The following is a 15170-nucleotide window of genomic DNA, read 5'->3' on the forward strand; positions in this document are numbered from 1 at the left end:
GAGCTTTACTTACTTGTCTTTCGTATTGTTAGCCAGGTATGACATAAGTTTGTTCTCTTTTTTCTTATATTAGGTTACCCCCTTCTGCTTCTGTATTTTTTTCTTATTCTTTCTTACCCATATTATCAGTTTTGTTCACTATATTTATTATTATTGTCATATATATTTTTTTCTTCTCATTTGACTTTATATTTTATTCTTCTTTTTTTTTTTTTTTTTGTTGACTTATTTTTATTACTCTCTGACCGCATCCTCAACCATCTTCTCCTCATATAAAGACACTTTTTACATTATATTCTATTATAACTCAATATCGGCAAATATATTAAACTAATAAGATGATAAAATATTTTTGAGGATTCAGATGATCTCATAAAAAGTAAATTGCTCTAGAGCAGAGAAAGAAATGTGACCAAAATTAAGGAGCGGAAACTAAAAACTAAAATAAATTAATTACGGAGCTCACTAAAAACTTCTGTATTCTCAGTCTAATCACTTCATCTCAACTCTTAAAAGCGCTCTACAAAAACTAGGGGTCAACCTCGACTAGTTTAAATAAATAAATCTTCATTGCTTTTAATAAATCTTAATGTTTTTTTTTCTGATTATTTAAAGTCCCTTATTATTATAATTTTTTTTATCATTATGGCTGTATTAAGTACACGTGGATGTAACTCCATTGTATGTTTGAAGTATTACAGGTTCAGAGGGAAGAAGGCTAGAGTGGAAGATAAGGTTAAGTGTGGCTGGCGATAAATCAGAGGAATGGCCTGTCAAGAACAAAAGCGACACATCCAGCTAAAGTCTTCTCTTCACCTCTCTCTAGTTACCATCCCTTAATTGTCTTGTAAAAACCATCCAGACTCGCTCTCATAGTATACTCACCCCTCGTCTTATAACGATTTGCATACTACTTCGGAACGGGGTTTGTTTGTGATCTGGAAGAACTAGGATAAGCCTGTAGTACTCCAAAGACATAGGTAAATCTAGCTATAGCTAATGAGGAATCAACTGAAACGTGAGAGCAGGTGTTTCATGCACTTGAAGTGAAGCGCAGTTAACTTACTTTCAGTTGGTATTTTTTAAATTATTTTTAAAAGATAATTATAATGTGAACTTATTTCTCTTTTTGAGGGGTCAATTCTTCCAGGACACGAGTGGGAATGCAAAGATTCATTTTTCAGTACCGCCAATCCATTTGAGAATCGAATCCACAACATTCTGAGCCAGGCACTATCATGTCCTCTATTTATTCTTCTCTTATCTATTATTTTTGTAGCTGTTTCTAATAAAGGCTTTTTCTTGATTCTTAAGTTGTTAGGATAAACAAAGGTGTTGGACCAGTTTAATATTCTGTCTGCTACATTAGAGTTGCAAATCATCCAATTCGAACTGTTGTGAACCATTTATTTTCATATTACTGTGGACTGGTATATCCTTAAGTAGGTACTTCAAGGTCGTTTATTTATAGACTTCCTCAGATTTCGATATTTTCTTACTAATTAGATTCACAAGTCATTCGGAAAGCTGGCCTAAGAGGACAACACTGACCGGATGACTTTTTGCCGAATCGATCCCGTAGGAACGAAGTAAGGAAATGAGTTGCTTTTGTCGCCTGTTTGAGGAGCAATCGGAGACTGGAAATGGGACTGGCGTTTGAGTAAATTCTTCGATTGTGCCGGGCTATCGACTCCCTTGATTGTAGCAGCTCCGAAATCATCTCTTCGCTCTTTAACGCTCCCGAAATATAACGCTTCGAAACACCGCTTCTTCCCCCCTCCCTTCTTTTTCTTTTAAATTATTTTCCTGAATTCCTTTGGTTTTTACTCCATTTAACAACAACCGATTGGGGTAATAAAACTCTTCTCTATTAAATAATATTCGTCATATTTGATGAGCAAATTTAAAATTAATTAAGAATACAAAATTCGACCCGAATAGAGAAAAATTGGAATGAAACTTTTCCTTATAGACTTCAAATTGTTATTTCTTTATTATTAAGGATCAAAATACTTCCCATTACTATATATCTTTTATAGATTAATCAAAGCAAAATTTTACTGTTGCTCTAACAACGAAAACAGTAATTACCAAATTCTTTCATATTAACCATGAAAGATAGTTACTTGGTTTCAAATAAACAAATGAATTTGCAAAAGGTATTTAAAAATTTTGAACGAAATTGTATTCCTATGAATATTCGTATATAAGGGTTTCTTGAGGTGTGAAAACGCTTTTTAATTTCTTTTTTATTGCCTGTAATACACCAGTTTAACAAACTATGACAAAGCCGTGTACTATGGAATGAGATCAATCAAGTATACACATCCACAACAATTATGATTATTTTTGAAATTGATTGCATCAAACATTAAACTTTGTGACTGATTACATCAAATTTAAAGTATGTGAGAGCAGACATTAATCAATTTCTTTTGTGCTTGAACACTATCAAGGAGAGACTATACATGTGGGATCACAGATTTTAAAAAAGACCTTTTCTGGTGATGCTAGATCAAAAAGTATTAGACACGTGCTAGGGAATTCTTGATGATACGGACTAGAAGCTGAGAAAACAAAAAATTACATAATTTTAGAATTTTTTTATATTATTGAATTACGATGTATGCATGTATCTAATGATTATTACATTCCAATCGATTTGTTTTTCAATGAAGAATAAGAGCGAAATCGTTGATCGTATTAAATGAGTTAAAATGTACTAAAAATTCCATAAGGCGCTTCGTACGTAGATTTCCTAAGTAGTTCATTAAGTACACCAAACAATTTTTTTCCCCGATAAATTCAATTCAGTTTTTTAGCGTCTTTTCAGACCTTTAATTACAAGTTTTCATATAAATAAAACACTAGATTTCTGCTGAATAAGATTTTTCCACTCTTCAAACTCACATTTATATCTTTCATATTACATTCCTTTGTAATGGTAAAAAGTACTACTTTTTTACCATTACAAAGGAATAAAGAAAAACTTCTCAAAAGTTTTATTTTATATCTCCAGTTCTAATTTGTTAGGAATTGTTATATAATCCGAAAATGTATTATTTCTGGCAGTTTAGTTGTACTAAAAAAAACAAAAAATGTAAAATGTACTAAAAAGACTGATTAACCTTTTTTTATAGTCTTAATTATAGTTTTATTCTGTACTCAAACATTTTTAATACAAGTAATCGTATTCAGATACTCAGTAGAATGTATTAATGTTTCACAAGTTTAAATTAAAATTCTTCCTAAAAAATTAAGGTCATTGGTCGGACTTGTATAAACATTTTGTTAAGGTCACTCTTAAACAAATAATTCAGTGGTGTCAGATCTGATGAGCGTGATGATAACACATATCCAATGTCGTTTTGTTACTGCTGCTGTGAAAAGAAAATTCTGTCAACAACTGAGCCTGAACAACATTTAATGTGAATATTAATGTGTACATTTCATTTACAAAGTAGTTAAAACACAGGTTAATTCATTTGTTGTTACCAAGATCATTCATCACAATGAAAATTTTCAGAAGCACTTATCTCCTAAGTAAAACTTTAATGGGCATAACGTCATAGAAAAGTTTTTTTTGTTTCAAGATCACCAATTCACATTTGCAGTTACTTAATCCTGAAACATCTTGTATAGTATCTTGTAAATAGTTGTTGTAAATAGCATGTCATGGAGACGATAAATAAATATGACTGTAGCTTCTGTCATCATATTAATAAAATATATCTTACAATACTCTACGGTCGCATTCAGTAACTTTATATGACTTGCCCAACTTTGCTTGGCAAAATCCAGCTACTGCAAAGTACTGTTCCTATGTTAACCTTGTAGCCTAAGGATAGCGACAAGAACGATCCACTCCTCCTGGTGAATGTTTCAACTTTATTCAAAGCTAGGAAGATACGAGACTAGAGGCTGACAGTAAGAGGCAGAAGAGAGGAATCTATTAGGACCGCGGGGGGACTCTTTACAAATAGCCGGGCTTTGGAGATTTGTGGGGGGCGGGATGGGACTTAGTCTCTGATTCCTCCTGGGTCGTGTCCTACATCATCCTGGCAGTGTAATATTTAATTCAGGCCTGGCTTTGGTCCGGCTCGCTCGTGAGCCTATTTCATAACCGCTCTTCAGTCCACGCCGCTCTATGTCCTCTCTTGTCTAAGCTATCATTTGTTACGAGTCACGAATCATTTCGAAAAATCATATTAAACATAACACTAGTAAAGATTGAGAAAATTATGTATTTGTTGTATAATAGTACTTGAGGCTACATAACTTATATTACAGTGAAACTTCTTTTAATAGACACCCCTATATAAAGGCATGACCTCTTAGCGGACAATTTTACTTATGTCCCGAATAACAAGACACAAATTGAAACCTCTCCACTCTGAAGCTTCGGAGTATGTAAATATATATATATAATCTCTCTCCAAGTTTAAGCTTTTATGTTTCTAAATAAGTATAGTCCAAAAACCGAACAAAAAAAAATCCTAGCCCATCCTTTCTCCGAGACATTCCCAATTTTCCAATAATTTGGCGCCGTAGTCATTCCCAAGTCAATCCCACGATGATCCTCGAAATTAGACTTGCTGTTCAAAAGTTTTCAAGTTTAAGCTTTATCACCAACGCATGCTTGTTACAGAAAGATAGTTTTGTTCCTAGAATATTTTTTTTTCCAATAGTATAAAATTGTTTTATTTTTCTTCAGTCCAACGATGCATCATGTTTAAATTGTATTTTTGTGTTTTTTTCCTTCTTAAGGAACACCTCTATGTAACGGATAAAAGCACATTGTGTGCCTTATATAGAAGTTTCAATGTATTAATGTTGCATAAATGCAATTGCATACATGTTTTACTAATAGTTTAAACATTTAGGTTTTAAAAAAAGTGATGTCAAAACCGGTGGATTAAAATTCTCATAAACCCCATCAAAACATATTCACCCTTCGTAATAATCCCATGACTTCCTGCTCAACAGTATCCTTTAATAATACTCTACTTATTCCGGTCGAACAGTTCCTTTACTTATTACTACATTTGGACAAACGACTGACATAGAATCCTCATACAAGACTGAAAAGACAGGAAATTGCTCGACGATTTCGACTACTTCATTTGTTAGACAAACAGTCTAAACTTCCAATCCTTTACAAAAGGACTGACTACATGACTATAAAAGACCCATCTGGACATACGGATTTGAGCTTTGGGTCTCTACTAAACTATCGAATTCCTCTCGTATCCAATCCTTACAGTCCAAAATATTTCGTAAAATCCTTAATGCTCCTTATTTTGTCACAAATCAAGTCATTCATCAGGACCTCAATGTTCTATATGTTGCCGATTTGGCCAGAGCCAGAGACCAATCCTTCCATGATAAACTTCCCAACCACCCAAACCCACTTGTTTCTACCCTGCCTTCTCCTCCCTTACCTGATATTCTTTCTCGGCGTCTGAAAAGAAGATGGACCCGAGACCTTCTCCACTAAAATATTATTGGAGGTCTATCAATGAGTAGATTCTCTAGATGTTTGTATAATGTCATTTTATAAGTCGTTGCAAATTTACTGGTCGTATATATTTTTATAAAGTTGTAAATAACAATAAATAAATTATTAAAAAAAGAAGAGTTTGAAAAAAATGATCATGAAAAAGAAGCACATCAGATACTTAGAATTTATGTATGGTATTGAACCCCTTTGGTACGAGGCATCTATTGTTAGACACTAGAAATGATAACGACTTTCCCTTTCGTAATAGCCAAACGTCGAAGGTGTTGATTGCTTCCCTAATTGAAAAAGTCTTATGAAATTGTCAGGGATGTCTCAAACCTCCTACCACCTTCCAAAATACTTCCAATGACCACTTCGTTCTCATCATCTATCATCACCACTTTTTTTGCATGACTGAGGTTCTTGATCTAGGAGATCTAAAACACATTGTTAAAGAAACATTCTAGGAGATAATACTGTGTGTCCTAATATTTGAACTATAGTTCTTATAAATAAAGTAATTTCTTAGCATTGTACTGAACCATCGAATGGCTCTCGTATCTAATCCTAACAGTCCAAAATCCTTCTTAAAATACTTGAAGCTTTGTCACAAATCAAGTCATTCATTAGGAATACAACGTTCTGTCTCAATATTAAATTGAGATAAACTGTAATGTTAAATTGTGTTGAGTTGCCAGTCACGCAATGTATCGATCAGTTCCGAAATTACAATATTAAATAGAGAAATATAATTAAATGAAAGTTAATCTCTCAAGTTTTAAATTTTTAAGAAATAAGTTTAAATTTTCTCATATTGTAGTACTCTGGTTTGAATCTTATTTGAAAAATAGAACTCAAGCCGTGATAGATCTATTTCTACCAATCGTTTCGGGAGTCCCTCAAGGCTCATGGGACCGTTACTCTTTCTTTTATACGTATTAAACAATCAATACCAATTTTTTAAAGATAAAACTCCCTATTACCTCTACAATCTCTTTGAAAAACAAATTCCTCCTCCAAATCACATAGTTAAAAAAAAACATAACAGTCAATTTCACATTCCAGTCCATCGAACATCTCGATATAGTAAATCATTTTTAATTAGAAAAATTCGTTTATGGCAGGACATCTCAGAAAATATTAAAATCATACAATCTCATACAGGTTTTAAAAATATGTATTATAAGCAATTAATGGATAAATGAAAACTGATCTTATTTACCAATGATCTTGCTGATGTGGATTTACTTTAGATATGAGTGTAATTTGCGTTGTGTTGTCTATTACCTTACAAATATTTTAAATTATATAATTTTCCTATGTTTCATTTATGTGGAAAAATGTTATTTGGTGATTAATTTGTATAGATACGAATATATATATTTTTATTTATTTATATTTTTTTGATCCCAAACTCTCCAATCCCATATCACAGCCCTCGATGAATGGTGTCGTAATTGGAGGATTAAGATAAATTCCAACAAATCTCATCAAATAACCTTTACCCTTCGTCGTAAACCTACCGACTATCCTACAGTTTCATTTTATAATGTTACTCTTACCCCTGTCGAACAGATCCGCTACCTTGGACTAAATCCTCACACAAGGCTGAAAAGACAGGACGCTGTACGTTGATTTCGAGTATTACAGCACTTACTAGACAAACGGTCAAAACTTCTAACACATTAAAAAAGACTGTCTACATGACTGTGATAAGGCCAATCTGGACATATGGAGTTGAACTTTGAAGCTCCACTAAACCTTCGAATTCCTCTCGTATCCAATCCTTACAATCCAAAATCCTTCGTAAAATCCTCAATGCTCCTTACTTTGTCACAAATAAAATCATACATAAATACCTAAATGTTCCCTGTGTAACCGATCCAGCCTGAACCATATATCACTCCTTCCATTACAAACTCCCTAACCACTCAAACCCTTAGTTTCTTAGTTTCTAATCTTACATCCTCTTCCATTCCTGACAATCCTCCGAGGCGCATGAAAAGAAGATGACCCCGAGACCTGCTAATGTAAAATGTCATTAGAGTGGTGTTGGTAGTTATTTTTTCAACTACCAAATGGTAGTTGCTCTACTCGCCTGTAACTTTTTTTTTTATTTATTACTATTCATTATCTATTTTACTATATATCTATTTAACATGTTTGAAAATATATTTATTTTCATAAAAGTTATTTTGTACCCAGAAACATAATTAATTTGTATTACTCAATGAGATACTGTATCAGCGTGCAGAGCATCATGGCTTATTGTAAAATTGTCACTAATAAAGAACAATAAAATCTCTCTCTCTCTCTCTCTCTCAATTTGTTTGTAAATTAAAAAAATAATATGGAGCGGTCAAAAAGTGATTTTTCTATTTTTTTTTATCCGCCCACCGTGACTTTCTCTTATCATTTACATTTCATTAACTAATTATATTCATGAATGACTGACAGCCAAAATTTAACAGGAACGGCCAAAAGGTGATTCACGACTTTTATTTTTTCAAATTGTTATAATCCGATCGGCACTGTCTCAAAGAATAGGCCATATATTTACCCCGTATTGAAAGAATATAAGGGTTTTTAATTTTTTTATTCATTTGGTAAGGGGGTCATCTAGAGGTAAATATAACTAACATTTCCTAACCATGGAGGGAGGAGGGAGTCAAGTTTTCATTTCGTGGAACCATTACAGAAATAAAATCGACCCACCAGGCCGGACTCGGACCGGTGTCACTGCAGTCGTGACGCAGTAGTTCACTGCCTCAGTTACAAACGGCCCGAATGTAAGATTTATTCACAAATGGGTAATTAGAAGCAGAAAGCTAAAGACAAAAAGATCAACCTTCCTAAGCTCTGATTTATAATATACCTTATCATAAATTTCCTCGCAATTAAAGAATATTCCAATTTGTTATATTTATTATGACTGGTGAGATAATTATCCTCGGTAGAGTTGGCCATAGCAATCTGGAACTATTATCCTACAGCGGTTGGCAGCACTGACCACTTTTAATGGCTCGCTCTTAATTTCGCATGCAGTTCCCCACGTCTCTGTTTTCTCTTCCAAAACATTATTAAAGCTAAGTAGCTTTATAATAAATATAGCTTTATCTTTCTGCCTTTAACTTAATACGACCAGAATATAAGAGGGTTTTCGAGAAAGAATTCCACTATTAAAAGCAAAATTTTTAAAAACTGTACTATTGTTGGGATGTCGTATGCAGATAAGCGATATATTTTAATATACAAAAATTATTCTATTAAAATTAGGAAATATTTAGTTTCTCGTAATAAAGGAAACTCAACATACACCACTACCGTTCTAATCATGCAGAGCAGTGGTTCCCGAACTGGATGGTCCATGCGAATGCCACTTTCATAAAATATTACAAAAATTAAAAAAAAAAATTCTTCTTTTCGTACATAATCAAACGCTATAAAAATAGTGCTGCAATTTTTTTTTTAGCTCAAGAAGGGTGCCACGGTGTAAAAGGTTTAAGGATATCTGATACATAGGATAACACAAACTATTAAACTATTAGAATCAAAAATGAAATACCTCAGAGCAAGCCAAAGCTATTGGCATTGTTAGAGGAAAGTGGTTTCAATCACTTGAGTGTATGACTTAACACCTAAATAAAAATAATTAAAACATGTTGCATATATTATCTTTAAATTAAATATGAACCGCTAAAAGCCATAAAGGGTCAGGGGTGCAGTACTTTGTGAATAAGTACTGTTACTAGGCCAACGGTTGTGAAACGAGGTGATTTGGTCAGAACCATACTCGCCGCCAGATTTTTACGCAATTAAGGTTGCCTACTTAATGAGGCTGGGTGGGCCATGGAAGATTCCGGAACCCACAGGTCTGACTCACGACTACAGTAAAACAGAAAATAAATATCTGCCACAGTGGCATTCGAAGCCGGGTCCTTGGAGTTAGCAGTGCCTTACTACTGAGCCACCCATATATATATAATATTAAAAAAAGTTTTAGTAAAAAAAAAATTCGGTATTAAAAAAAAATCACAATGTCATGATAGGCAACTATATTTGCCAATGGACAAAAACTAAATATGACTAATAGAAAAAAAATACATGAAAAGTAACTAAACGTCTGATATACTAAAATAAAAATAAAATATGATTTCATTAGAGGTAACTAAATATACCTAAAGATTAAAATAAAAAAATAATTAAAATGATTTCATTAGGGGCAACTAAATATGCCTAAAGACTAAAATGAAAAATTATGATTTCATGAGTGGCAACTAAATATGCCTAAAGACTAAAATGAAAAATTATGATTTCATGAGGGACAACTAAATATGCCTAAAGACTAAAATAAAAAATAATGATTCCATGAGGGGCAAATAAATATACCTAAAGACTAAAATAAAAAATAATTATTTCATGAGATGCAACTAGATATGCCTAAAGATTAAAATGAAAAATTAATGATTTGATGAGGGGTAACTAAATATGCCTAAAGACTAAAACATAAAATAATTAAAATGATTTCATTAGGGTCAACTAAATATACCTAACTAAATATAAAGACTAAAATGAAAAATAATTATTTCATGAGGTGCAACTAAATATGCCTAAAGATTAAAATAAAAAATAATGATTCCATGAGGGGTAACTAAGTATGTCTAAAAAATTCATAATTTCCCGTTTAGGCTCGAATTCTCTTAATATAACCTGCTTTGTTCCAATTAAAATACTTATTTTATGACTGGCAAGGTCCAAAACTATTATAAGCTACAAGCAGTTTTGGCAATGCTTTGCAATTTCTAGGTTTGGGAATTTATATTAATTAATTGGCACAATTAAAGGTTTTTTTATCAATTAATATATTTAGTCATAATTAAAGATATATTATTATTTTTATTTACACATTCGATTAATGATTGAATAAACTTTTTATTCCATTTAAATAGTTTAAAGCCGTAAATAAAATATATGGTAATAATAAAAATTGGTAAATAAAATGTTTGGTGTCTCAATACACTTAACAGACCGGTTACTATAAAACTGTTTTGGTGTCTCATTACGAATATCGGTCCAATCAGGATCTAAGTAGGCAATTAACTATCATTCAAATTATTATTTAGAATTTGGTGGTGAAATAAAAACGTTATTATACATTAGCTTTCAAGGTATAATAATTTTTTAAAAAACAATGCGAATCAGCCTAAATTCTATATTTAGTTAAAAAAGATGGAATAAAGTTCAATGCTGTATCTTTGAAAATAATCATCTGATTTCAAAACTTTTTTTTTGTAGGAAATTTAATCACTATAAAAATGACATTATTTTATAAGGGTGAGTAACGAAACTTTAACGTTGGAACAGGCTAAATCTTATACCTGGAGAGATCGAAACAGCTGTGGAAAATTTATTTAAGTTTTTAAATATATCGCACTAGTATTTCTAAAGTGACACAACTCAAAATTCAAGACAACTGACAATGTGACACTCTTATAAAGGGTGTTTTTTTAAGCCCGATAGAACTTGAAATTGTAAAATATAACACAAAAAATTAAATTGTAATCAAATTTTTTTTTTTATTCGAAAGATGAATACGTGACATTAACATTTGAAAATGATTTCGGGCATATGGGCACCGCGGCTGTTCTTGACGAAGCGCATTCTGGACGTCCAATTTTGGGCCACTTTTTCGAGCACTGCTGGCCGTATGTCACGAATAACACGAACAATGCTGGCCTCCAAGGCGTCAATTGTTGCTGGTTTATCAGCATAAACCAGTGACTTCACGTAGCCCCACAGGAAATAATCGAGAGGTGTCAAATCGCACGACCATATGCGGCAATTTTGCTTATTAACAAACCCGTTAAGCCAAAAATGCGCCTCATCGCTGAACACAATTTTACAGAATGCGCTTCGTCAAGAACAGCCGCGGTGCCCATATGCCCGAAATCATTTTCAAATGTTAATGTCACGTATTCATCTTTCGAATAAAAAAAAAAATTTGATTACAATTTAATTTTTTGTGTTATATTTTACAATTTCAAGTTCTATCGGGCTTAAAAAAACACCCTATACATTAAGGCAGCAAGAGTGACACAAGTGCTCTCTGGCGGACAAGCTCTGAAGCTAGGTTGATACAGTTTTGATGATTCATAAAGATATATTTACCAATTTCTTTCATAGTCATAACTCAAAAACACCGATTTTTGATTTGTGTCACTTTAGAAATACTAGTGCGATATATCATCTTTTTTTATTTAAGGTTATTTTTTATATATTAAGGTTATTCAAATTGAAAAGAAAAGTCTGTCTAGTATGCTAATGCCCCTCTATCAACAGTTGGATGTCTAAAATAAATCATAATTATTATCTTTAAACCTTATATTGCTTTTCATTTATACTTAATAATGAAAATGTTGAAACAAAACACATTTTATTTACATTCCAGTTACTTTTTTTTTAAACATTTATCTATTGTTATTTACAACTGTGTAAAAATATATAAAATCACTAAATTTGCTATGAGTTTCAAAATAACATGATACAAATATCTGCAGAATCTACCCATTGATAGCCCTCCAATAACATTTTAGGGAAGAAGATCCCGGGGCTATCTTCTTTTCAGACGCCTAGGAGGATTATCAGGTAATGAAGGAGAAGTCAGGTTAGAAACAAGTGGGTTGGGTGGCTGGGAAGTTTATTATGGGCAGGATTGGTTTCTGGTTCTGGTTCGGATGGATCACTTGATTTGTGACAAAGTAAAAAGTATTAAGGAAGGTTTAGTGGAGCCCCAAAACTGAACTCCGTATGTCCAGATAGGCCTTATCTAGTTATTTTTAAATTACCTTTTTCAATTTGAATTTTCAGCGCAGTATATTGGTGGTCTTGTTAAAAACTGTTATTGGTTCTTCTAACATCAATAACAAACAGTGTCATTTTTCATTTAAACTGAGTTTGACTGTGAATTTGATACAATGTAAGTCTTGAGTTCACTCAATTCACAAGTGAAAACATCAGTGTACCTATTTTTAGTAAATTTGAGCAATTAATTTCATCAAAGAGTTCAATCAAAACTTTATATTTAATTACTTATTAATTTGATAAAATGAACAGATTCCTATGTTATAAATAACAGTTTATTTATTAATTACATATCAGTTATGTAATACTATAAAAACGATTGAGGTAGTTTTCCTTATTTTACCACGAATTTTACCAAACGTTCAACTAATAGTTTCCCCCCTTTGCCCGTTATATATATCGAAATCTATTAAATCCAGAAAGCACAAAAGAAAAAACGGAAAAATTAAGATTTTATTAATAAACCGATGTTATCACTTCTTAGAATGAACGTTTGCCATTAATAAAAAAACTGCTAATATATTTTTTATATAAAAATGAACACAATTTCAACAAAGTTGGAATTTTATTGCCGTAGATTTTTTAATCCGTTAAAGAATCAATTTTTTTTATGGCTCTTTGCTGGACAGTCAGTACGAGTTGGGTCTCATTCGAATACGTATTAAATTATCTCCAAAGATAGGAAAGCTGTTACTGTTGAAATATGGCGCCCTTACATTAGCATAGGATCGGTAACTACTGTGTCCTGCCATCTTATAGAATGCCTAAACAAACCCTGACAGGATTGGAATAACATTATAAACGGAGGCGGAAGGACTATTTCAATTCTTAATTCGCTAGAGAGAGCATATGTGGCTCTCATGCAATATGCACGAGCCGGACAGGAACCTGTTGCTTCTTCTTCTACCAACAGTTACTTGGGATTAAGGGTGCCTTACATAAGGGTACCTTACATGACCACTCGGAACTCAACAAAACACTTATAAAGCAACATTATCTTTTTTCTTCGATATGGACATCGAAAGAGTATTTTTCGTGGTCCAGATCGGTTCGCGTGAAATCAATAATGGACCTCCAATAAAAAGCAAATTTAATTCTGTTTTTAATTAAATACATGTGTGTGAGGGAGTGGTAAGGGTCTTTGGTAAGGCACTGTGTATGAAACTCCAAGAATCCGGATTAGAATCCGGCGGTGGTAGATAATTATTTCATTTTTCACTGTAGCTGAAAGTCAACCTTGTGGGTTCGAGAGCCCTCCGGGGTACACCCATCCTCATAAGTGGGTACCCTGGATTGGATACAAATCTGGCGGTCGAGGGTGATTCTGACCGAATCACCTCCTTGCACAATCATTGGTCTACTTTTTTTAATTATTACACTTAATACACATTATGGTCATTGCGTAACCTTGCATAAACTTCTTATTAAATGTCACAGCAAACAAAAAAAATCGTCGTTTCTGATCTCGAGAAAGTGACAATAACACATTCAGTGCCGTTTGGCCTCTGCTGCAGTGAAAAAAGACGCCGAACTGTCTTAATGTTCAAGGTAATTCCTTTGAATATTTAATTTGAATGCTAATGTTTATATTTCAATACTTGAAATACATACTTATGTATTTATTACAATCTAAATAAACCATAATAATGCGATAAATTTAAACGTATTGTATCTTAATTGAGAGCAATATACCTATCATTCTCTACTGGGTTATTATTTTTTTATTTTATTTTATTTTATTTTATGGGTTCTGTTCAGGAAATTTCCCCGGAAAAAATCCTGCATTCCCGTCTTATTTAAGTGGAAAGGACAGATTTCTACTTGAGTGAATAATATCGTCTAACAAGTCAGGTATTTATTGGAAAGCAGGAAAACAATCCATTGAACTAGCTTTACAATTTTCCTTAAAAGTTTTCACAGTTAAAAATAATCGAGGTTTGGTATACAATAAATATTTCATTTAATTGAAACAAAAAAAAATTAAAGAAATAATATAACGTGGCACTCATATTTCATATATAAAAATTCATTTATAATACACATAAAAAAAATTAATAAGATAATATGAAATATGTAAAAGATAATTTGAAAAATACAAAGATATTTCGTTACCAATAAGATTCTCACCAGCAAAATCTAGTCCAATTAATATTTTCAAAAATCTTAGACACATTGACGATAAATAATTTGTCAAGCAGTGAGGGACCGTTTTAATGTTAATACAAATGAACTACCATTTATTTTATTTTAGTTACTGATAAATAATTGAATTCTTAGAAGGGAACCGACATAGACTCAAAATACATTAATGATCTGTTTGTAGTAGTTGAAAATAATTAATTTAATAAAATAAAAAAAAAAGTTTAATATTTATAGTGACAGGTTTAAATTTAAAATTGAAAAAAAATAAGACGTTTTTGGAAATGGATGCGATCTTAAAAGGCCAACTTTAACTAAGCTACAACAAAAAACCTAGGTGATCATACATCTATGAAATTTAAAATCTCAATATCAGAACATGTCGCTGTTACACTTGTATAGTGACACATCTGACAAAAAAATGTTCATTTTATTTTTAATTGGACAGTACCATAGACTGCGGTTACTTTCTTATCTGAGACCGTCCTATAGAATCTCTTAAAGCTATTAGAGTCTTACTCCAGTCTAAGGTACAATATATGGAACACATCAACACTAAAGACTAAAGACAGTTTTGGGGTTTGTTAATGAACATAAAAGTGGTAAATAAAAGTTTTAAATTTAGGAAATAATTTAATAGAAGAAATTATTGGGACAAAGGCAATTAGCC

This window comes from Halyomorpha halys, unplaced genomic scaffold, assembly GCF_000696795.3.
Source record: "Halyomorpha halys isolate HHAL.00 unplaced genomic scaffold, Hhal_1.1 Scaffold104.1, whole genome shotgun sequence".
Lineage (NCBI taxonomy): Eukaryota > Metazoa > Arthropoda > Insecta > Hemiptera > Pentatomidae > Halyomorpha > Halyomorpha halys.